Source organism: Tursiops truncatus, chromosome 1 (genome assembly GCF_011762595.2).
Source record: "Tursiops truncatus isolate mTurTru1 chromosome 1, mTurTru1.mat.Y, whole genome shotgun sequence".
NCBI lineage: Eukaryota > Metazoa > Chordata > Mammalia > Artiodactyla > Delphinidae > Tursiops > Tursiops truncatus.
In genome coordinates, this window is record NC_047034.1 from 166,830,455 (window position 1) to 166,852,902 (window position 22,448).

Consider the following 22,448-nt stretch of genomic DNA (forward strand, 5'->3'; position numbering starts at 1 on the left):
CTCAGCCTGGCAGCAACAGTGCTACAAAATAAAAAGAGGATCCTGGAAGGTAGCCAATCACAGCCAGGCATTGGGTCTTAAGGGCCAATCAGAGCCAGGCATAGGAGCCACAGGAACCATCTAGTCCAGGGATTCTCACATTGGGGTATCTCTCAGTTCACCTGGAGAGCCTGTTAAAACAGTCCTGGATCCCATCCCAAACCTACTTGGATCAAAATATCAAGGGGGACAGTCCAGGAATTTGCACTGCTAACCTGGCACCCCCATGATGCTGATGCAGATGGCCTGTGGGCCACTCTTTGAAAGAGACAGATGGACCACATCTTTATTTTACAGAGGAGATGACCCAGGTCCCAGGAAGGGAAGACTTAAGATTGAGATCACAGGCAAAGCCATATAGGGTCTGACTCATAGCCTGGATGTCCAGGCTCCAGGCCACTGTCACTCCTGGGGCCTGCAGGTGCCCTAAGGGTGGAAGGCAGGACAAGGAACAACAAAGGGGAAGAAAGAAGGGAAAGTATAGGATAACAGTCACATTTAAGGCAAGTAAGTTTCCGGAGGTAAGGCCCATTGCCCAACCTCAGAGCTGCTGTGTCAGAACGTGAACCCAGATCTGTCTGATGCTAGTGTCGACTCCCTAACCACCTGGCAGAACTGCTTCCCAGAGAAGCCAAAAGAGGAAGAAGAGGAGAGGAGGGGGCAGCAGCAGAGGGTCTTGCAGAGGCCCTAGGAGAGGGAGGTGGTGTGGCCTGTGTGGAGAGGGGGCGGAGTGCTCTCTCGCCTGGTGGCAGAGACAGGCTGGCTGCTGCGGGGCAGAGCGCCTGCCCATCCTGGTGCCCACGGTTGCCATGCCGACCCCCAGGCTGTGTTTGCGGATGTTGTATTTGATTTCACACGTTTGGAACTCCAATTACGTCACTTCGCAACACAGGGTTGCCATGACAGCCGGCCCCACGTTCCCGGGTGGCTCACACCTTGGAGGAGGAGGAGGGGCTCAGCTGGCTCACCCCCACCAAACCTCAACCCAGAACCCCCTTGAGCAGGGAGGCCAGGAATGTGGGGGAAGCACCTTGGAAATTAGTTAACATCTACATTTCGTGAGGGGAAAACCAAGGTCTGCGTGGGGAGTATGTGCCTCCTGACCCCCTGACCGGTGCGCTCCCCACACCCTACACCCTACGCTCCTTTTAATGGAGTCTTTGCACACCTGGCTGCCCATGAGCTGAGCACCTGACAGCTGGCACCCGGCAACCAGCCTGGCCGTTTGCCCTGACTCAGCTCTCTGGGGCCTCGAAGCCCCTGGTCAATATGCTACGTTTACCGACTCACACACATGGGCAAGTGCGGAGGTGGGACAGAGTGGCTGAGAACACCAGCTTTGGTGCCGGACCGGGTTCAAATGTTGGCTTCCCATTAACCAAGCGTAAGCTCTGGACAGTTCAGACCACCTCACTGAGCTTCCAATTCTACATCTGAAAACAATCATAGTGGTACAGGCTGCAGGCTGCCGGGAAGATTAACTTCATTTGTACATATAGAGCACCTATTACCTTACTGAACAGATAGAGAAAATAGTGATAGTTGGTTTCTTTTTCTTCTTCTTTCTTTTTTTGTTTTTTTGTTTTTTTGTTATTGCCCTGTCCCTGTAGCTAAATTCTAGACAGCTCCATCAACCTGCTCTGTGACTTTGGGCAACTAACTTTCCCTCTCTGGTCCTCTAAACTAGTAATGCAGTGATCTTTCCCCAGTGCTCACTCCCTCAGCATTAAACTCTCCATCCCATCCCTTAGCCCTAAATTCCAATTACTTAGCCTCTTATTTGCTGGCTTCCATCTATCAGGCAAAGTCAAATAGAAAGGCTGTTGGACTTGCTTCAAAAACCTCAATGGTTCCAGCTTCTTCTCTCACCAGCTGTGGGAAGAGAGCAAATCTGTCCATGGCCAGAGGCCCTGTCCTTCTTCTCTGTAAACGGGGACTGGTGATCCTTCCCCGACCTCTCGGCCACAGGCTCCCCGAGAGGATGCAAAGTCTCTCAAAACTCATAGGACTTTTTTGTAATCAAGGCACTACCACAGCCAGCCTTGCAAAGGATCTGTCCCCAGAATCTAAAAGAGAGACACTATTTTAATTCCTATTTTTTTAGATGAGGAAAACGAGAGCCAGGGAGGTGACAGGAGCTGCCCACGATCTCAGCAAAAAAAATAAAATAAAATCCAGAAATATGCGAAGAGTTGTTACTGCAGAGGATGGCCATGCCCCTGGGGCAGCCGCCATAGACTGAGAGCTTCCTGTGACACCAGGGAAACTCACCTACTGCCCCCAAGGCCACCCAACTCCCCACCTGGCCTCGACAACCCTGGACACGTCCCACATGCAAAGCCAGGACCAACACAAGCTGTTTCCCCTGGATGCCGCCTCCACCTTGCATGTACTTGAGTTTGCTGGAAAAATCAAACACTGCCACATGTGTGGGAGACATGCTCATTCAACTCAGTCCAACCCAGTGAGCCCTTCTGGGCCCAGACTCTGGCTAGGAGCAGAGCACAGGCTTGATCCCCCTGGGTTCAAATCCTTGCTCCCCCACTGCCATGCTGCGTGATCCCAGACCCTTGACCTGAGCTGCAGCTTCCTCATCTGTAAAATGGGAATGACAACTCTCATTTCAGAGTCCTCGGGAGGATGAAATGACATGGCAGGGGCCAGAGTTTCTGGCACCAACTTGCTCCCTAAATGTCCACTCCTGCCTTTCTTTCAGGCAGCCAGCCCCATACTGGGGGCTAGAGAACAGGAGAACTGAGGCCATGGTCCCTGCAACCCAGGAGCTTTTTGTACCAGCTCATCAGAGGCAAGACTAATCCTCATGAGAGAACTGAAGACAAGACAGTGTCCGGTCAAACACTGAAATGATACGTCCAGTGGGTTGCGAGAGATTGTGAGCACAGAGAAGGTGGATGGCACCGTGGGCTGGAGGAGTCAAAAAGGACTTCCTGGATGAAGAGTAGGGAAGCTGAAGGGCTGCCTGAAGACAGACATGTAAGCAGATAATCACAGTGCAGCGTGACGTGTACAGCAATAAACGGAGACGGCAAAGGAGTGGTACGAAGGCCAGAAGAAACAGTTTAGTGAAGGCATCACAAGGGAGGAGACTCCAGAGCAGTGTTTCAAAGGATGAATGGGCTGTGCAAAGGAGGGAAGGTGGGATGTCACTGTGAGTAGGCAGAGGGAACGGCACCGGCAAAGGCACGGAGGTATGAACCAGTCCAGGGCACTCGATGAATTACTGGACCCAAAAACAGGTAGGTGTTGGTTAGAAAGAGAGACAGAGGGCAGATCGGGGGGCCCTTAAAGGCCAGGCTAAGGGGCTTAGAATTAGTGGGGACCCCGGATGGCCCTATGGGGGGAACTGACATGACAAGATTTGAGGTTTTGAAGCAACACTCTGATGAAGAGGGGGTTGGGCTATGGACACTGAGAGTGAAATCAGAGGCAGGGAGACCAGAGAGAAGGTTTTGCAGTGGTCCCACTGAGAATCAAAGGTGTGAAGGAGAATAAGACAATTTAGAAAGTAAAACTGCTAGATTTTTTGTACTAAAACATACATAACATAGAATTTACATTTTAACTGTTTTTAAGTGTGCGGCTCTACGGTATTGACTACATTCCTGTTCTGTAACCATCACCACCATCCGCCTCCAGAACTTTTTCTTCTGCCACAACGGAAACTCTATGGCCATTAAACGCTGGCTCCCCATTTCCCCTCCACCAAGGCCCTGGCACCACCATTCTACTTTCTGTCCTCATGAATTTGACTACGCAAGGTTCCTCATTTAAGTGGAATCACAGGATTCCACTTGTCCTTTTGTGACTGGCTTATTTCACTTAACCATAATGTCTTCAAGGTTCATCCATGTTGTAGCAAGTATCTGAATCTCCTTCTTTCTTAAAGCTGTACAGCGTCCCGTGGTATGGATACACCACATTTTGTTTATCCATTCATCCATCAGTGGACATTTGGGTTGCTTCCACATTTATGCTATTGTGAATAATACTTCTATGAACTTGAGTGTACAAATATCTCTTCAAGACCCTGTTTTAATTCTTTGGGGTATATACCCAGAAGTGGAATTGCTGGATCATATGGTAGTTCTTTGCTCAACTTTTTGAGGAATCGCCATACTGTCTTCCACAGTGACTACACTATTTCACATTCCCACCCAGCAATGCACAAGGGTTCCAACTTCTCCACATCCTTGCCAACACTTGTTATTTCTGGTTTTGGGATAGCTGCCATCCTGATGGGTATGAAGTGGTAACTTACTAGATCTTGATGAATGACTGCATGTGAGGAGTTGAGGCAGTAGGAGGATGAGGAAAAGGAGGAGAATGACTTCAGGGTTTGCAACTTGGCCAAATAAGTGGATGAAGATTCACCAGCTGAGCTGGGGGGCCTGGGAGGAGACACTGGCAGGAGGAAGAACTCGGGGGCCACAGAACTGAGGGTTCTGGTTGAATATTGGAGTCTGGAGGTCTGTGCTGAAAATTGTAAGTCACCAGCATATGATGTGAAGCCAGGAGCAATAACAAGATTACTTAGGAAATATGGGATACAGAAGAAAAGGGAGGCCCAGAACAGAGGCCTGGGGTCCCCACAAATGGAGAGAGAGCGGTAACAGTCTGAAAGATAGGAAAGCCAGGAAACCATTCTGAAGTTGCATAGCCTAGGATTAGATTCTGCTGTAAGCGACAGAAAACCCAATCAGCGGCTTAATCAAGATACAGGTTCTATTTCCTCCTACATAAAAAGAAGTTTGGAGGGAGGCAACCCACCATCATCAGAGACTCGGGCTCTTTCTGTCTCTTGCTCTGTGCTATTTTTAGCGCTGATTTCCACATTCAAGTTCGCTTCATCATCAAAAGATTGCTGCTGCAGCTCCAGCCATCATGTTCACGCTCCAGAAGCAAGAAGGAGGAAGAAACAAGAGTAGGAAATTTGCCTCCTTGCTGATACTGCTCGGACTCTGTAAAACAGATTTCCTGGAAGCCCTTTCCCATCCTTTCCCATAGCTTCCACTTACACCTCATTGGCTACCCCAGGTGCAAGGTAGGCTGGGAAATGTGGCCTTTTAGCAGAGCACATTGCTTTCCAAAACAAAACCTGGCTTCTATTAGTAAAGAACCAGGGGAGAATGGCTCTAGGGGAGGCCATTGGCAGACTCTAAAACAGAAGGGGGCACTTTCCAGAAAGGAAAAAAAAATGGTAGGATGCATTAGCTGAGGCATAAAGGGTTAACCACTGGATTTAGCAATGAGGTTACTGATGTCCTTCTGCAGGATGACTTGGGAGGGTGGATGGCAATGCCTTGAAGCATGAAAGGGGGAAATGAAGGCATGTTACCTGACCACACTTGGGAGGTTCCAGGTGAAGGGATGAGCTTGGTACCTAGAGACAAGACATGGGATCAAGCGTCCTTTATCTTGAGATATGAGGACTTAAACATAATAATAGGCTACAAGGGCTGAGCCAGAGAAGTGGGGTGAAGGGGTCAAAGAGAATGGGAATTACTGAAGGTGCAAGGCCCCAGGGGAGATGGGAGAGAACAAGGGTCCAAAAGAGAGTGGAGGGAGCAGCCCTCACCAGGCAGAAGGCCTCAACCTGGGGGCCAGAGGACAGAAGATGAAGATGGTGTGGAGAGGGGTGAGGGGGTGGGAAATCAAGGACGTTCCCACCAAGGCCTGGGGGTCTTGATGAGGCAACAGGCAAGATCACCCCTTCCATGTGAGAGGGCTGGAAACAGCCAGGGGCCCCGAGGAGGGTGATGAAGGCCAGGTGAGGTGATGAGGGCCTGGAGAGGGGACCACCCGCTCAAGAAAAGGGCCTGAAAGGAGGTGCTGAGGGCCCAGCTATGGCTGGAAACCGTGCATCTGTAGCAGCTGTGACCCATCAGGCAGCGATTTTCTTCAGTGATGCTCAAGTAAGCAAGCAGCAGAGAGAGGAGGGTGGGGTGATCAGGACCAGGGGCTCTGGGGGCAGATGGAGGCCTGGGGGAGGGAAAGGAAGGGCTCAGGAAGCTGCCAGCTCAGCGCAGCTGTCGGTGCAGGAGGACGGGAGCTGCTCAGCATCAGGGAGTGGAGCTCGGAGTAGGGATTCAGAGGAGGCAGTCCTGGGGGATGATGAGGCCCAGGGTGGCCACGGGGTGGGCAGGTGGAGGGAATGGAGCCACTGGAGACAAGGCAGTCCAGGAACTGAGTGACCAGGTGCTAGACAGGCCATCCACGAAGTCACTAAAGTCACCCTGGATGACAGTAGGATGGAGTGGAGGGAAGGGCGTGAGCCAAGTCTTCAGGGAATGTGCAGGGTGGCAGGGAGGTCAGCGGGACGGCAGTGTCAAGGATCTCAGCCTGCCAGAGAATGGCAGGGTTAGGAAGGCGTGTCCCCAAGGAAAGCTGGGTCCTATGAGGGGGAGGGAGCTGGTGTCAGGCTGAGAAGGTGGCGGAGCATCTGTGAGCTATAAAGACATCCAGGACCTGCACAGGGGCCAGAGGCCAGGGCAAGGATGGTGTCTATGGTGAGGGGAAGGAAGGCAAGAAAATGGGAGGATGAGACTGCATTATCCTACCATACAGATGAGAAAACAGAGGCCCAGAGAGAAGAGACTCACCCAGGGTCACACAGAAAGTGACTGAACTTGAACCAGACCCAGGCCTTTGCTCCGGCCACTCAAGCCTACACAGATCCCTTCACATCTCTAGGCCTCAGTTTCCCCATCCATCAAACAAGATCAGCAGGTGTGGTGGCTAGATCTCAGCCGCAACCCATGAAGATTTGGGGGTTACACAAAAGTTCTTGGGGTGAGAGATCCCCTTCTCCCAGCCCTGCCCATTTAACTGAGTCACCTCCGAAATGACAGAACTTCAAAAATTCCCCCAGCTCTGTGTTAGGTCATCAGGGGAACTGAGTCACAGGAAAGGTGGAGACTACAAGGAAGCTGGTGGTTGATGCAGGTGAAATCGGGCTGCCACCAGGACCATCACACAGGTGCCCTCTCTCACAAGAGGTGGCATCACACCCACCCTTGGTAACCCACCTGTGTTGATCTGGCCACAACAAACCCTGTAGAGTGAATGGGCCTCAACACCAAAGGCTTATTCCCCACCTCCCTGCCTGTCTTCATCCCACCCCAGTTCCTCTACAAGCCTCTGGAGCCGTCCTCCCACGGCTTGCTTCTTGTCCCTCTCCTGCTGTAGTCTTCCATAGCGCCCCATTGCCTATATAAAAAATCAGGTTCTTACCTAGCATGCCAGGCCCTTGTGACTCAAACCCATTGCCCTCCACCGCAACACTATCCAAGAGTCCTCCACTCCAACCCATGCTTCTCAGCTCCAGGCCTGGGTCATGCCATTCCCCAGCCCCACCCCCATCCAATAGGGAATAGCGTTTCCTCTCTGCCGATCCAAGTCATACAAATATAAAAACAAAACCCCGATGTCACCATGTCCTTTAGGTTCACCGTGGCCTTAATTTCAAAATAAAATCATTCAAAACCCTATGCCCCATACTTCAGAAAGCCCAAAGCCCTTCTTGATGTTCCTGGGACCTTGTGAGAGGGTTTAAGGTTCCTGTCTCCCTCCACTCCTAAATCTGCTCTTGGCCTGAGCCACGTCTCCACTGCACCCTGCTGTCTGCCGCCCCCTCTGCTCCTGTGTGCAGCCTGTGCCATGACTCCTTCACCCCCAAAGGCCACGGACACAAGGCTGTGGGTGCAACAGAGCCCACCGAAGGGTCAGGGAAGAAGGGAGACTCCTGGACCTAACCAGCAACACCACCAAAGTGACCAGTTCACTGCTTGGGACATTCCAGGGCCCTCACTGCCAGCCCATTCCCTGCCTCTGGCTGTTCCCACCTTCCCAAGCCCCTGTCTACCAAAGAGCCCACTGCTCATCCCCACCCAGCTTTGAGTCCTGGGCCTCCCAAAATCTCTCTCCAGCAGCCCAGAGGTGACTCCCAAACTCCTCCTCGTTACACAGACCCACGTCCTTCACTTTACAAGGAACTTCCTCTTCTAGACCAGGCCCGATGGGGGGTGGGATGGGGAGACCCTGCCCTTTCATAACCCCTCTCAAGGGGTTTTGGCGCAGTGGTTAGGAATCTACCTGCCAATGCAGGGGACATGGGTTCGAGCCCTGGTCCAGGAAGATCCCACATGCCGCAGAGCAACTAAGCCCGTGCGCCACAGCTATTAAGCCCGCGCGCCACAACCATTGAAGCCCGCACGTCTAGAGCCCGTGCTCCGCAGCAAAGAAGCCACCGCAATGAGAAGCCTGTGCACCGCAATGAAGAGTAGCCCCCGCTCACCACAACTGGAGACAAGCCCGCATGCAGCAACAAGACCCAACGCAGCCAAAAATAAATATGTAAATAAATTTATTTTGAAAAAAAACATTTAAGAAAGAAAAAAAGGGGGTTTTCTGAAGTGAAAGTGCAGCCTCCTTCTGTTACAGCCCCATCTCAAGTGAGGAGCAGCTGCCCTCAGTCCTTTATTTAAGTAGCAATGTTCTTGTTTTCGTAGAATGGAATTTTAGAGTCAGAAGCAGGACCATCAAGTCCAAGGTCATCATTTAACAGATGAGAGGTCGACAGAGACCCAAGGGTCAGGATCCCACCCAAAGAAAGCCCAGCAATTCAATGCCAAGCCTGGGGCAGAACCTAGTTCTCTGATTCCAGGTCTGGGGCTTCTCTGCTCCCCACACCACCTGCTCCTTCATATCCAGTACAAAGCAGGGAGCTGGGCAGGAGGGACCTGACATTTACTGAGCACCTACTATGTGCCAGGCATGATGCCAAGCACTTTATGTGCATTATGTCATTTAATCCCCACATCTACTCTTGAAATGGGAAATGCTATTATCCCCATTTTACAGATAAGCAAACTGACACCTGAAGAGGAAGCCCACGGTCAGTTGCCCAAGGTTCACCAGCTCAGAACTGGAACTAAACCAAAGCCAACTCTTTAGGAAACTGACCAAGCTTGGTCTGAAGCAGGGTTCTTATTCTTCACCACAATAAAAGCAAACACTGGTGGACTCTTTGCTTGGGCCAAGCACCCGTATAAAATTTTACATGATTCATCCTTGTTCACTCTTCACAATAATCCCGGGATGCATGTAGGATTATTCCCATTTTACACACAAGGAAACTGAGACTCAGAGAGGTAAGGTGATACGTCCAAGCTCTCACAGCTGATTAGCGGCAGAGGTAGATTCAAACTTAGATCCATCTGGCTCCCAGCCTATGCTCTTTCCATTCCCCTTCTCCCAGGGCCCTCACCATCCCCTTCTGCTGTGGAAGGACAGGTGTGGACACAAAGGCCTGTGTCTGCCTCTCTCCTCGGCCTCGAACTAGCTTTAGGGACTTTTTCCCCCCCACTCGTGGATTCACTTCTGGGCACCGGAATGTGGCTATGGTCATGGTGCCAGCCTAGAAGGGGCAGTCCCCCCTTCCCTCCCCTGCGCCCCACCATCCCCACTCCCAGGTCTCAGCAAAAAGGACTAGGTTTGGGGTTAGGAGGCCCCTCTGGGTAAAGTCCTGGCTGCCTGCCCCAGGCAGCCCCTGGAGTTGGACACTGGGCACCACTCAGGGACTGAACAGCTGACCCCTGTGGTCCCATCCAGGGCCAAGATGGGATCCCCCTCCGTCCAGACACTCTCACCACCACCTTCTCCTCCCCACTGGAGCCCTGACTCTCAGCTCCTCTATCCCAGGAGTTCGTAGATTTGTAGGGTGTGTGCATTGAATGCCAGCCACAGACTCCCCTTTGGCTTCCTTAAGCTTGAAGGGTATTTACTGGGGGTTGTGGAGAGCTCACAGAGTGGCAGGCAGGCTGGAGAACCAGGTCCAGACCCAAGTCAGGAGAAGAGGGCTTGGGTCTGTCCAGCAGTCCCAGCAGCATCTCATGATGTCCCACTGGCTCTGAATGAACCAAACCCTGTGGCTGAGGGAACACGATGACCAGGCTGGCTTAGGCAACTCACACGTTCCACCTCTAAGGGGGAAGAGTCACACAAGACAGTGGACTGGGAGGACAGGGGAGAATGCCCAGGGATCCTGGGTGCTGTAGGCATTGTTTCTTCCATCCACATAGACTAGAGGCTTCTCTGGCTTGGTACTGTGCCTCTCACATCATACTAATTGTTCCCCTAGAGCAGGAAGGGCCATGTTTCCACGTTAGAGGGAGGGAGAGAGGAGGGAGGGAGGATGGAAGGTGCACTTTTAAGCACTGATTATGCGTTTAACCCAGTGCTGGCCTCTTTCACACAGGGTATCCCTGCAAGTAAGGGAGGGTGATCCTAGGAGAGCAAACAGCCTGTGCAAAGGTACGGAGGCGTGACACAGTGAGACTGCAGAGTGGCTCAGGACTGAAGCCAGGGAGGTGAGGCAGGGGACGAGGCCGGAGAGGTGGACCAGGGTCTGACTGGGAAGGGCCTGGAACACCAGGCCAAAAAACTGGCCTCTCACTAAAGACTGGGCAGCCACTGGGGCTCGGCGTGTTCTCCTCCCTCCCAGTGGGGCCCAGAGTCCAGCCACCCCACAAAATAAGACCCTCCTATGAAGTGCTCCTGCCTGGGCCATGGTGGGAACTCCCCATCACCCAGGTTCAGACCCTCCTCCTGGTGAGGCCTTCATCCGGATACAGCCTATGCCCATGCCTAGTGGGGCTGAACAGACAAGTGAGGAGAGACAAGCAACAAAAGACAGGAGCCCAGATGCCACCTGGGCAGCCTGTCTGCAGGAGGGCAGGAAGAGAGTGCTGAGCAGAGATGAAAAGACAACAATGTTGATTTTTAAACTACTTTTATAAAGTTAAAAGTGAGCTGCAAAGCAAAATAATCACTGCTTTTTTAGCTAAAGACATACAACATTGTTCTTAGTTTTAACTCAACTAAGATGATTCTTTGCCTGGTGGCCACAGATGTGTTGTATGATTCGATCAGTGTGTTAACAATCACCAGCCCCGAATCTCTCTGCAATTGATCTGTACAGACGCCCACATGTCTCCATAGACTTGTCATCTCTCGGTCCAGTCAGTCCAAGATGCCTGCGACCTGAGAATATGCCACTGAGGCGTACACAGCCTGACCCGCTAGGGCAGGACAATCAAGCCTTGGGGTCTGGAATGAGTGGGATTGGGGTGGGTCTTAAGGAGAGGCCTCAGGACATATCTAGAGAAGGTGAATGACCAGGGAACAACCTGGACTCAAATCACAGCTCCACTTACAAGCCATGAAAACCTGGCCAAATCACCTCACCTTTCTGAGTTTCAACTTCCTCATCTGTAAAATGGAGATAACAACATTGACCCCTCAGAACTGTTGTAAATGTTAAGAAATCGGATGCAAAGGCGCCTAGCAAGACACAGCAGATCCATAGAATGTGACCACTTTCCGGTCCTTAATCAATCCTGCCGGTTAGTTGAATCCATTCTCTTGCCTTCCCAGAATGCCCACTCCCAGCCCGCCCCAGGCCCCATCCTCAAAGCCTGTGGAAAGATAACATTCCCTTATAAGGTGACTCCTGGAGCAGGGCTCATTAGATGGGTCCGACCAGCCTCAGAAGGAGACACGTCCAGGGCCCCAGCCTGGAGCCCACGGCATGAGGTGCGATGGCTGCCAGATGATGACCTACCCTGAGTCACAGCAAGAAACAAAGCCTGAAACTTCCCCTGGCAACGGCCCCACCACCAGGTGAGCCCATTTATCGGCAGCATCTTGGCAGAGCCAGCGCCGCCAGCGCTGCCAGGGCCGGCAGGGCACTTGATGAAAACCTAAGTCTGAACCTGCTAGGCCTCATAGGAAGCAGAGCCGCTGGGCTCCACTCCCTAGGCAGGGCCACGTGGGGCTCCAGAGATGCTGGAGGCCATTACAGATGGCAAAGGGCCCCATCATTCCATTCATTCAAAGGGGGTCTGTTGGCAGCCACCATGCAGCTCACTCATCCTCTGGCCACTCTGCCTTCTTTCTCATCAGGACCAAGATTGCCCCCGGCCCTTCCCTCCTCTTACTCACCCACCAGAGGTCACAAACTGCTGGGGGGGGGGTGGGGAGGCCAGGCTGCAGATGGGTTCTGTGGATAAACGCATGGGCTCTGGAACCAGACTTGCCTGGGTATGCATCTTGCTCTGACCCTATCTAGCTCGGGTCCTTGGGTGAGTTACACAGCCTCTCCATGCCTCTGTTTCCTCATCTGCAAAACAAGATAAATTCCTCATAGAGTTGTTGTGAGGAAAAGGAGCTTAGAGCAACCCATAGTAAGTACTACCCAATTTTACCTTTGAAGTTGAGCCAACATTTTAAAATAAGGCTATTTCACAGAAAAATCCAGATTTCGGGCTTTTCTTGAAAAAATCAAGGGACTTCCCTGGTGGTGCAGTAGTTAAGACTCCACGCTCCCAATGCAGGGGGCCCGGGTTCGATCCCTGATCAAGAAACTAGATCGAACATGCACGCCGCAACTAAGAGTTTGCATGCCACAACTAAGAGCCTGTGTGATGCAGCTAAGCAGCCGGTGAGCTGCAACTAAGGAGCCCACAAACTGCAATTAAGGAGCTGGTGAGCCACAACTAAGGAGCCCTCAAGCCACAACTAAGGAGCCCGCCTGCTGCAACTAAGGAGCCTGCAGGCCACAACTAAGACCCAGCACAACCAAATAAATAAATAAATAAATAAATATTCTTTAAAAAGGAAGGAAAAGAAAAATCAAAAATTTGGGAAGACACATTCCTGCAAGGCACCAAGTGGCATTCCTTTTGGACCACTGGTTTTCACCTCTGGTGATACCTTAGAACCACAGAATCACCTGGGCAGCTATTAAAATATTTTGCTGTCCAGGCCCCACCCTGGACCAATAAAGTCATATTCTCCAGGGATGGGGTCCAGGAATCGTACTTTGTAAAAGTGCCCCTGGTGTTTCTAGTGGCTAGTCTAGTTTGTTTTAGGCAGACTGTGGACTTTCCAGTTGGCCATGGAGACATTTGTTCTTCATCATTTCACTGGTTTGTTTTAATTAGAGAGCAATGGTTGGATCCCTGCCCTTTTAAAAATGGGAAATAGAAGCAGACCCACAAAGCCGTAAGATCTCTCTCACATCTGACCAACTTAGCTCACTCATGTGCCCGCCTGGCCCCCAAAAGCAGCAGCCTGTGACCCTGGTCTCTGCTCTCTCCTTGGCCAGCCTCATCCACTTGTAACCTCAAGACAGGCAACTTCCAAGTCCTCATCTCTAATCCAACCTCACCACATCAGGAACTCTTGCTTTTTAGTGGCTTCAACCGCTTTCCTGCCTTCTTTCCCAGTAAACTTCTATTCATTCTCCATGGCCCTGCTCAAGGGCCACCTCCCCTAAGAAGCCCTCCTCAATTTTCCAGGCAGAGTTGAAGTTTTCTTGCCAGGCAGAGTTGAAGTTTTCTTCCTCTAAGTCCCAGAAGTATATTGTATATCTCACTATCTGTACACTGAGTCCCAGTCTTCATTCCTTAGGGGTCTGATCCCACTAGACTGAGAGCTTCTTAAGAGTGGGGTCTTATCTGGAGCCCTAAGACCTAGCTCGGGACCTAGTTTCCTGACCTCTCAGCCTCTTCTTTCACACAGCTTCCCTCCCTCATGCCCCCCCTTTGCACAGCCCCTCGTGGCCTCTCAGCCTCTCTCCATATCTCCTCCAGCTTCAGATCCCCCTTCTGGCTGCCTCGGTCTCTCCTCATCTCGAAGCTCAGGTCTGGGATCTGCTCAGGCCAGTTTAGCTCTTCTCACTGAGTCACAATGAGATTCTGGCCCTGGATTGGCTGCCTTTGGCTCAGGACCCATTCCTGTCCAACGAACTGTGGCTGGGGGGGTCATGAGGTGCAAACGTGGACTCCTTGAGCAGGGGTGAGGATGGGACAGCTTCCTCTCCCAGGGGGTGGTAGCCACTGCAGGCACAGTGATGGCCATGCAAAATATACTTCCCCTGCAGGGCCTCAGGCTCCCCATCTGCTGACACCCTCGGTGACCCCACTCCTCTCTGCTCTCTTCCCTCCCCTCCTTTCGCTCCTCCCCAGTCACCTCTCACATCTCCAGGCTCCCTGTCCATCCAGTGACAGCTCGCCATGCACCATGCCTGTCTCCGCCTCCTCCTCACCTCGTGAATGAACCCGTCCAGGGTGACTTCAGGGGAAGTCTGGGGTAGGTTTTCCACATTAAATACAGGAAGCTCAGTTAAATATGAAGTTCAGATACACAATAATTATTTAGTATAATATGTATGTCCCAAATAGTGCATGAGACATACTTAGACTACAAAAAAAAAAAAAAAGGATTTGTTGTTTGTCTGAAATTCAAATTTAAGGAGATGTCCTATATTTTTATGTGCTAAACCTGGCAACTCTAAAATGAGTCCCCAGGGTGAGGTGGGTCCCAGTGGAATTCTCACCCCTCCAGGGGTGAGATACACCTCGGCTGAATTACACTGAATGTGTGCCCTTTCGAGAAGCAGGACTCTCTGGGGTGATGACAACCGGATGAGTCTCAGAATTCCAGCACCACCTCTCCCATGTGTCCGTTGGGACCCCTGAACGGCTTAAGGAAACGGGGAGTCTTCGGCTCCTGTCACTGAGGAGTCCAGGGGCGGGCTGGCTCTGTGAGGCCTCAGCAGAGGCCCAAACCGCCCTCCAAGGACCCAGCTCCTCCCTCTCCAGTTCAGCTCCCCTCTCCTGCGTGCTGGCCCTGTTCAGAGGCAAGTTCGCCCCCAGAACTTATCACCTTCGGCCACTACTGACCTCCACCCCTCTTCAGGTTTAAATCCTCCAAGTCACGGTGGGTGGCTCCTTCCCAGAAGCCCCAGCGATACTCCCGTTGCTTCTCATTGGCTCTGATTGGGTCACTTCCCCATCCCCGAACCAATCAGTGTGGCCAGGGAAATCCAGTGCTCTGATTGGCCAGATCTGAGTCACAGGCCGCCTTTGGAGCCAGTGGGAGCAACCGGTCTCCCGGAGGTTTATCAGGGTGCAGTCCTGCAGGGAGGAAGAATGGGTCCTGGAGGCAGGAAGGACAGATGACCACTATGGTCCTGCAATACACACCCTCGCCTCATCACACCCTCACAGCTGTGATTGTAACATTTTCAAGAGGAGCACACCTTTTCCATATAAACGTTTTCCCAGATTTTACATTTAGTATTGATTAGACGATAAACCACCTAATGGTTTTTTAACATGTGAATTCAGAAATTCCTTGAAACTAATTTGTATTTTATTCATTGTATTTATAGCATCATTATATATGTATGTATTCAGCCTGCAGACAATGCCTGACAATGCACTACGACTTTGAGGACACCCTTCACAATTACCCAGTCTGCCTTCCCAAGACTGGACCCACAGAGTGCATCGCTAGAGCCTTGTGGGAAATCACCCAGCCTGTGTTTGACGAGGCTTCTCAATGAATGACAGACTCTTCTCCCACCTTGCTGCAGACCCTTCAGCAGGTGTATCACTGAAGACTCTTTGGTTGTAAACAACAGAAATGAATCTTGCTAGCTTCAGCAAAAGGAAAAATATTGGAAGGCTGCTACTGGGAGTTCACAGGATCCACAGGGGGCCAGAGCACCAGGCTTGGGAACCAAGGATGCTGCAGAAGTTAGATCCAAAAGGTACATCGGGTTCACGACTGGAATAGTATGGTGAGGATCCTGACACAGAGATAGATGGACCAGCCTCTTCTGCTCAAGATTCCATCTCAGTAAAGGAGCTTTTGTTTAGCCCACCTTTGGCTAGGGAAGGTGGGACCCCTGCCATAATTCCAGGAAAAGAAACCAGAGTGCTGGCCTGCAGGGGAGGAGATGCTGACAGCCAGAAGCAAGGAATATTCCCTGCAAGGATGATACTCCCTTCAGGTGGTTTAGATTGGGATACACCCTCCTCAATCAGGAGTGTGGCTGTCAATTATTTTGCTATTAGCGTTGCCACCACTTTTGGTTTTTTTTTTTTTTTTTCTTTCTTTCTTTTTGGTTATTCTGGAAACATTCATTTGGATTTTTCCCTGCTCTGGTTTTCTTTATGTTTCCATAATCTTTCGGCTCCTGGGTGGTCTGGTTTCCAACAGGCAGCAGTGTCAGCTGGTTCTCACAGAGCCCATGTGCTCATGGAGGAAATGTGGCCTGAGCTGATGTCACCACACCCACAGAAAGGAAGTGACAGCTACACAAGGTGGAGAAATGTATGTGTTGTATCCGTAAGGGTGACTTTGGTTACTAGGAACAGAAAACTCAATTCAAACAACCATAAATAATAAAGGCAATTTATTGGCTCACATGTTTTGAGAAGTCCTTCAGGAAAGGCTTGATCCAGCAGCTTAACAGTGCTAGCAAGGACTCAGTTTCCTTCTCTTACTCAACTTGCCTTTTTCAAAACTGGCTTCCCTTACCGTCCCAGGACACCTCCCAGCAGTTCCCAAGAAAAAGATCGCTTCATTTGTGATCAGTAGGGTATCAGAGAAGCATCTTTGTTCCAGAATTCCCAGCAAAAGTCCTAAGGTTCGCTCTGATGTGACAGGTCTAGATCATATGCCCAGCACAAAACCAATCACTGAGCCAGGGGGTTGAAATGCCCTTGTTGCCTTAGCCCTGCTCCTGCCTAGCACCAGCAGTGGAATAAGTCCCTGCAACTACATGGCTCCCCAAACCACAATCAAGGTTATCTGGGAGGGCAGGGGGTTGCTGGGAAAGCTACGCACTTGGCCCATTGCATTGGGCAGCCACCTATTGGGTTGGCCAAAAAAGTTCATTCAGGTTTTTCCATAAGATGTTACGGAAAAACCCAAACAAAATTTTGGCCAACCCAATACATGGGAGTTAGTTGATTAATCATCATAATTGCAGCTCCCATCATGAACTGCATTAAGCATTTCACATGCATGAGTTATGTGATCACAGAATCCTGGGAGGTGGCCTTTTAATCCTATTTTGCAGAGAAGGAAGCAGGTTAAGTGAAGTGACTTGAAGCATCGTAGCTGGTATGAGTCAGAGACAAGATATGAACCCCAAATCTATCTGATCCCCCAATCCATTCTCCTAACCTGTACCCCATCTTCCTCTTAATAATGTGGAAGTCACTGCTGGGGACTCCAAAAAGGGAGCACACTTATTTAACAGGGCTTAACTGAGAACCTATTATGTGTCAGGCATCCTGCCAGCCTCTGAGTACTCAGAGGTCAGAGAGGTATGATCTCTACTTTCTGTGAGGTTCATGGCCTAGAAAGAGAGACAGGCACAAACTATAATGATAACCCAATGGGAAGCACTATTTATTGCTATGGTGGGCATTTCACATACATTATCTCATTGAATCCTTAAATACACTCTGGGAAAGATGGTCTTATCACTTCTGGATTCCTGAGTTAGCAGGGGGACAGTAAGGTTAAGTCACGTCAGGTCACTCAGCTGCCTGGGCAACTCTACCTGGTCTCACTTTCTGGAAGCTGAGGGGTCACTCACAAAGGTCAGATCAGCAAGAAGACAGCCATGATGGGTACAAGTTCACTGAGAATTCGTGGCCTGGAGGAGGGGAGATGTGCTGTGGATTGGGGTGGGCTGGAGAGGAACACATTTTTCTGAGCATGGAGAGTAAGGGTACAGATTCAAGGTCCCCAGGCTGGCACCGGTGCCGGCCCCTTCCCCCGCACGCTCTGGCGATTTGTGTTTGTAGTATTCCCACCTCTGGGAATTCCCATCCCAGAATCTCAAACCTGCTTGACTCTCTCAATATTGCTCAAACCCCAAGGTTAGCATAAGAGAATTTTAATAGCTACAATTTACACCCCTTCTCGGTGCCAAGACTTCACCTGTCTTGTGATCACCCTGCAAGGTAGGAATGTAGACATCACTTTACAAGCAAAGGAAATTGAGTCCTAGAGACAGAGGTCAGAAGTCATGGGGCCAGAATACACCCCCCCAGGCCTGACTTCAGGGTCCTTGCTCCTCCCGAGATGTTGAAGTTCCTCAGGCTATACATATCCTGGCCGTCAGGGGCGGAGGAGGCTGTGTTCATCCCGAGTCACCCTCCTGTAGGCTTCTCTCTGTCCAGCCCTCTGGCTTGGGCTCCTAGCTATGGACATTCTAGAGGCCTCAGGCACCTCATTGCAGATGTTCCCTCAACAGGGAGCTGGGTTCCTCAGACCTCTCTAAACCTGCCACTCATTTCTCAAAGCCGTCATGGAAGAGAGAATTGCAGAGAAAAAAACATGGAGAAGAAGAACACGGGTTTTGAAGACAGGCAGACTTGAGTCAGAATCCAGGCTCGGCCGCTCACATGCTGTGTGACCTCGAGTAAGTCCTTTCCTGTCTCTGAGCCTCCGTTTTCAGAGCCAGTTAAATGAGAGCCGATAATTCCCACTCCATAGGTTTCTGTGTAAGCCAGGAACCTAGAAGCCGTCCTTTAAATGTTTATCTCTTCCCACCCCTCCACCATTCAATCAGTTCCCCAATTCTATTAATTTTACCTCCAAAATGTATTTCAAATTCATCCTGTCTCCTATGTCACTTCCTTCACTTAAGCCACCATCGCCTCCTGCCTGGATGACTGCTGTAGCCAACTGTCTCTCGGTGCCTACTTGCCCCCTTCAGTCCATTCTCCATAGTGTAGCCAAAGAGATCTTTATAGAACATATATTCTGTGATGCCAGCCCAAGTTACAACTCTCCAAGGGCTTCCCATGGCTCTCAAGGAAACGCCAAAATTCCTACTGTTGCCTCCACAGAGAGGCCCACATGGGCTGACTGCTAACATACTCATTCATCTCTTGCTCTCTTCCCAGGACTCTCTGCACCCAACCTCAAAGCTGTTCAGCTCCTTCTGTCTCAAACACTCTTCCCCATTCTATGTCAGTTAATTCCCGCTTCTGTGTCAAACCCCTATTCAAAGGCTAATTACTCCAGGAAGCCTTCCTTGATTTCTCAGACCAGATCAGATTCCCTCATTTACTGATCTCACCCTGTACTTCTTTGTGACACCAATCACAATTACAATTATATAAGTATTGGTTACATTGGTCCTTGAATATCTGTCTTCTCAGTCATGGACACATTATTTTTGACTCTTGCTCAAGAGAACACCCCCCACCAGTTGTCTCAGAAGTGGGTCCGAAATTAGATTGGCTATGTGGGTGTTGCTAGGGAAGGGGAAGCTGTAGGGATCCTGGTTGGGGCAGGCATCTTCAGGGCCCCATCAAGAATGCTTGGGTGAGGGGCTTCCTTGGTGGCGCAGTCGTTAAGAATCCGCCTGCCAATGCAGGGGACACAGGTTCGATCCCTGGTCTGGGAAGATCCCACATTCCGTGGAGCAACTAAGCCCGTTTGCCACAACTACTGAACCTGCGCTCTAGAGCCCGTAAGCCACAACTACTGAGCCCACGAGCCACAACTACTGAGTCCACGTGCTGCAACTACTGAAGCCCGCACGCCTAGAGCCCGTGCTCCGCAACAAGAGAAGCCGCCGCAATGAGAAGCCCGTGCACCGAAACAAAGAGTAGCCCCGGCTTGCTGCAACTAGAAAAAGCCCACGTGCAGCAACGAAGACCCAACATAGCCAAAAATAAATAAATAAATAAATTTTTTTTTTAAAAAAAGGAATGCTCAGGGTGAATGAAGCCCCAGGCAGAGAAGGTACAAGCAAGAGATGGAGACAGAGCAGTTGAGCCTGAAATGTTCTTTTGCCCTAGAGCCAGCAGCATGGGAAAGTCTTCCTGATCACAGGATGCCCTCCCCCGCTGTGTTTTTTTTGTTTTGCTTTGCTTGAGCTGGTTTCACCTTGCAAATAACAGATGAGAGGAAACCAATATATGGAGATTTCTAGACTGAAGCTCCATGGAGGTGAAGACTGTGAGTTTGGCAACTTCGGGGCTGTACCCCAAGCTCAGAGCCGGCTTGATTACCGTTTGTTGGATGAGAAATGAAATAGCAAGTAGACAGCCCATAGTGTGGGACAGAAAGGAGGAGTGATGATTAAGAAGGGTGGTGTACATATTTACAGATGAAATATTTGATGTCTGAGATTTGATTCAAAACAATCTGTGAAGAGTGGAGAGTGGGGCAGAGTACAGATGAAACAAGACTGGTCACGTATTGATGAATGTTGAAGGAGGGAAATGGAAACAGCAATTGTCTGTACTTTGGTGTCGTTTTTACATTCTATAGTAAAAAGTTTTTTTAAAAATGAAAAAAAATAAAACAATGAATCAGCATTGAAAGGCTGCTTATTGTAAAAAAAAAAAGAAAGAAAGAAAGAAAGAAAGAAAGAAGGAAAGGAGATGTACACAGATAACCAGCAAGGACCTACTGTAACTATACTCAATATTTTGTAATAACCTATAAGGGAAAAGAATCTGAAAAAGAAAATATATGTATGTGTGTGTGTGTAACTGAATCACTGTGCTGTAAATCAGCTATACTCCAATAAACTTTAAAAAGGAAAAAAGAAAGAAAGGTGATGTCCTCTTTCTCTCCTGTCACACAGATGCTGCCAGGTTGACCAGAGCAGAGCCTCCCTGATGTCCCGACTCCAGGACCCTCCTTCCTGGGGAGCAGACAATGCCAGCCCCCAAGCCAGCCCAGCCAGGGCCAGCTTCTGTGACAGCAGACTCGTCCTGGGCCCTCCCTTTGGTGCCCTCCACCTCAGTCTCAGAGCACGAGGCCTCTGGTTTCCCTCCTTCACTTACCAGAACACGCCAGAGCTGACCTATCACCCAGGTGCACACCCAGGTAGCCAAGGCAACTGTTTACCCTCTGCCCTTAGAAACCACCTCCAGCTTGTGGCAGTAGGCACCCAACACAGCTGCCCTCTGCCCACAGCCTGGCCGAACAAGCAAAGGTGTTTCCTGCTGGGGCTGGCATTGCCAGGCTGGGTTTCCTACCCATCCACACGCCCTACTGCTCCTGTCCGCCCTGGCTCCCCGCAGCCCCAGGGCACCACACACTCACCTTCTGGTCTGTCTGGGAGCCGAGGGGAGCGAGAGTCAGAACTCACCTCTTCCCGTTCCTCCAGCCACACGGCCCAAGGCATCAGCAAACGCCAGGCAGACGGAGGAGATCAAGCCCTTGGGCTCTGGAGTCACAGAGCCCTGGGTCCAAATGCCCCTGTCCACCTGCTGCCTTGTGACCTCAAGCCAGGTACTTCATCTCTCTGAGCCTCCGTTTCTCCCTATGTAGCATGAGGATAGTACCTGTAACCACCCCTTCGGGCTGTTGTGACAGTGAAATTGGCTTAGTGCCTGGCGTGTGACTAAACACTGACTGACTGGAGGGGCTCTGTTCCAGGGGCTCAGCCCTGTCCTGGGGGGATGCTGTGCTGGGAGAGTCCTGCCTCACCCCGTGACAAGTCCTGTTTTAGGGGCGGCCACCTGGCTGGAAGACAACCAGCGGGTTTGAGCTGGTGCCTCATTTGTGTAGCCAGTACCCTGTATTAACTTGACTTTTGTTTATTTGGGGGGAGGCTCTGGGATGTCCGACGGTGGTTTGGGGGTCTGAAGAGCTCCCAAGTTGTCCCTGGACACTGCTGACGCCCTGCTGGTCCCAGTCCTGCTGTGTGACGGGGACCCGCCCCCCCCTTGCCCTCTTGAGGATCTTCAGAGCCATACCCACCTCCTTCCCCATCACCCTGTCACCACCCCAGAAACACAGCACATGCACCCACCCAATATCCCCAGAGTGCTACTCTTTCCTAAAACATCTGTTCCCCAGCCTGTGAACACTAGCTTTGGAGTCAGCAAGTGAGGATGTTCTACTGGCTTTGTGGCCTTGGACAAGTCACCTGGCCTCTCTGAGCACCCTAGGATGGGGAAAACATTACCTAACCCCCTGGACACTGTGAGGATTAAACGTGGAAACTTAAGGAAGCTCTGGACATGGCAGGCCCTACGTAAATGATGAACATACGTGGCAAGGAAATGACACGTATTGGAATCCCCCCACCCTTCCCTTGCTTGCTGTCTAAGGAGGGGGCAGGCTTAAAGCAGAGAAGCCAGGGGTGAAGTAAGAAGAAGGTGAGGCCGCCGCCATGCCATGAGTGGCCCTGGAATATGAGTGAGCACAAGACGAAGCTTTGCAACTTTCCAGTCATGGCCTGGCCCCTTCTCTTCCCACCCTGGTTTCAGTGTGTGGACACCTCAGCCCGCATGTCCAAACTCTGTCCCATGCCCCTCAGACATCTGCTCCACGGCCACCTCGGCCTAGCAGGGCTCACACCCACAGTGCAGTCCACCCTCGGGGGAAGAGGCCTGCGGAAGGGGCCCACACAGACCCTGGAAGCAGGCTCAGGCCTCTTCAAGCACGGCAGGGGTTCCAGCATCCGGAAGGTGGTCTACAGGGGGATGTATCAACAGTATGAGCTCTGGGTGGGCACATCCCCTTGGTGCCTCACTCTGTGGGATGCA

The 22,448-nt window shown here is 51.0% G+C and overlaps 1 long non-coding RNA gene across 3 annotated transcripts in view; it reads right to left on the bottom strand.

The window, feature by feature from the left end:
• The window catches only part of LOC117308460 (uncharacterized), a 35,682-nt gene extending 14,097 nt beyond the window's left edge, over positions 1–21,585 (bottom strand). The window contains exons 1-2 of one of the 3 annotated variants that reach the window (XR_012327271.1): positions 20,998–21,585; positions 12,156–12,238 (exon numbers count right to left, since the gene is read on the bottom strand). This is a non-coding gene — a long non-coding RNA (uncharacterized lncRNA). The other 2 variants (XR_012327272.1, XR_012327268.1) reach the window with 2 other exon arrangements.
• Positions 21,586–22,448: the final 863 nt, after the last annotated feature.